Raw genomic sequence first — 2,730 nt, forward strand, 5'->3', positions numbered from 1 at the left:
TGCAAGCGTTTATTAGTAACCTTGATGAAGATTGTTGGAATTCGATTGAGCTTGGTTGGGAGCCTCCTAAAGTTTTGGATGATTAAGGAGTTGAGAGTCTTAAGCCAAGAGATAAGTGGACTGTTGCAGAGAAAAAGCTTTCGAGTTGTAATTCAACGGCCAAGACAGCGTTTTACAATGCTATTGATTCAAGTCACTTCAAGTTAATTTCTCAATGTGTATCAGCTCAGAAAGCATCGAAGTCATTGGAGAATATGTTTGAGGGTACTTCAAGTGTTAAGAGAACTAAGTTGGATATGTTGGTATCGCAATTTAAGAATCTAAGGATGGAAGAAAAAGAAACTGTGACTGAGTTCAGTACTAAGTTATGTGATATATCTAATGAGGCTTTTGCTCTTGGAAAGAAGTACAAAGACAAAAAGGCTTGTGAAGAATCTGAAGCGATCATTGCCTGCAAAATTTGAGTCAAAAATTTATGCAGTTGAAGAAGCTCATAATTTAGATGAGATGGCTTTTGATGAGTTTGTTGGGATTCTTAAAGCTTTTGAATTAAGCAAAGCATATGAAGCTGGTGGAGTAAAGAAGAAAAATGACAAAGTTAAGGAAGAAATAAAGAAGGAAGTTGACATTGGAGTAGCTCTTAAGGTATCATCTTGTGAAGATTCAATGGCTATGTTATCAAGACAATTTGCTAAATTTCTGAAGCGTAAGGGCGAAGAGAAGAAAAGTAGAATGGGTGAAGAGATGAAGACTTCATCAAAGAATGTTCAATGTTTTGAATGCAAAGGATACGGTCATGTACGATCTGATTGTGCCAATCTATAAAAGCATAAGAAGAAGGCTATGAATGTTGTTACTAGTGATTCTGAAACTGATTCAGATGAAGAAGAAGAACTGAAGAATTTTGTGGCGTTTACAACTTTTGAAGATAGTTCTGAATTAGTGTCTGCATCAGTGTCTGCAACTGCTTCTGAATCTGTAGCAAAACCTGCAACTGCATCTGAACATGAATCTGATAGTGATAGTGATGTAGAGGATATGAGTTATGAAGATCTTGGTAAGAGCTATGAGAAGTTGTATGCACATTGGCTTAAGGTAGTTGAAGAAAATTCAGTTTTGATTAAGGAAAAGCTCGAGTTAGAGGCTAAAGTCGTTAAAGCAGAGAAGCATGCAACAAAGAAGGGAGAAGAAGCATTACAAGCTAAAGTGCAACTTGAAGAAACTCAAAAGAATTTGAGAATGCTTAATAATGGTACAAAGAAGTTGGATCGCATTCTGAGTATTGGCAAGACTGATAAGTGTGGCCTTGGGTATGAAGGAAAAGTTTCAAAATCGGATATGATGTTTGTTTCAAGTGAAAAAATCATGTATACATCAGGAACTGTGCCAGAGACTGCTTCAAATAGTGCTTCAAAGACTGTATTTTTGAAATAGCATGGTAAAAGAATTTCTGAATTGGAGAATGCACCTAGACAAGTGTTTCGACCTGTTTGTCATCATTGTGGTGTTGTTGGCATATTAGGGCAAGATGTTTCAGATTGTTGAGAGAGAGGAGCCGCATGGAGAATGCTTTTGATGTGAGGATTTGTGGTCCTACATGTTATCATTGTGGAGTTCAAGGACGTATTAAGAGGAATTGTTTCAGGTTTATTCAAGAAGTTAACTATGGAGGTCTAAGGCGCAACAAAATATGGGTTAGAAAAGATAATTACAATGGAGGTGGTGTAATAGGCTATCAACCGCGTATTGCAAAGTGGAGAGAATTTTCCAGTTAGTTTTGACCATGTTGTGACTCATTCAGGGGGAGAATGAAGATGTGTTTGGTGATGGTGTTTAAGTGTTTGAACTGATGAGTTCACAAACATAGTCAAAAAGGGGGAGAATGAAGATGTATTGGTTTGTGTGAACTAGTGTCTGTGTGATTCAAGATGTGATACAAGATTGATGTTGTTTAATGTGCGTGAGAAGTTTCTAGAAGGTCTGAGAAGGCAATATTGAAGGACGATTTGAGGATGAATTGAAGAGGAAAATTACTATTTCTTTGGTTGATTAAATTGGAGTTTTACAAAGAAAAGGAAAATAGCAAAAAGGAAAAAGTTTTTTTTCTAATGGAATTTGGAAATCTTCTTCTATGGTGATTAGGAAGTCTTGATGGATATATAAGGAGGTGTTGGGCACGTCCTAGAGAGGCAAGCGAGCTGAGAGATAAAGATAATAATCCTAGAGAGCTTTCTCATTGTGTGCGGCTTAGTTTCGCGGTTTGGTGCTTGTGTTGTTCAAGCTTCTTTGTTCATGGATGTGACGTGTGTGTGAAGGTTGCTCCAGAGAGTTGGAGATCTAAAGTCTAGGCTCAGTGGGAGTTTAGCCCAAGGTTAGGTTATCTTGGTTTGAATCTAGGCTCAGTGTGAGTTTCGTTAAGGGTAGAGATTTATCCTTAAGATTTCATGTTATAGAACGGAGCGGTGAATTAAGAGGGTTGTGCTTGATTTACGCATTTGCGAATAGGTTGTATTTGCTTTCTTGTTTTAGTGGAATCGAAATCTGGGCGTGGTCCTGGGGAGTAGGAAAAACCGAACTTCGTTAACAAAGCTCTTGTGTTATTAACTTTCTGTACTTTATTATTTGCACTTCATCCACATTTACAAATAGTATTTAGAGTTTAAGGTTTAGAATTTAATCATTTTGTATACTAAAAAGAGGTATTTTAAAAAATAAAATACCTCTTTTTTA

General features: G+C 36.8%; 1 pseudogene; it reads left to right on the forward strand.

The window, feature by feature from the left end:
- The first annotated feature begins 507 nt into the window (after positions 1-507).
- On the forward strand, positions 508-1,775 carry LOC147941545 (uncharacterized; annotated as a pseudogene).
- Positions 1,776-2,730: the final 955 nt, after the last annotated feature.

Source organism: Camelina sativa, chromosome 7, assembly GCF_030686135.1.
Source record: "Camelina sativa cultivar CO46 ecotype springtype chromosome 7, ASM3068613v1".
NCBI lineage: Eukaryota > Viridiplantae > Streptophyta > Magnoliopsida > Brassicales > Brassicaceae > Camelina > Camelina sativa.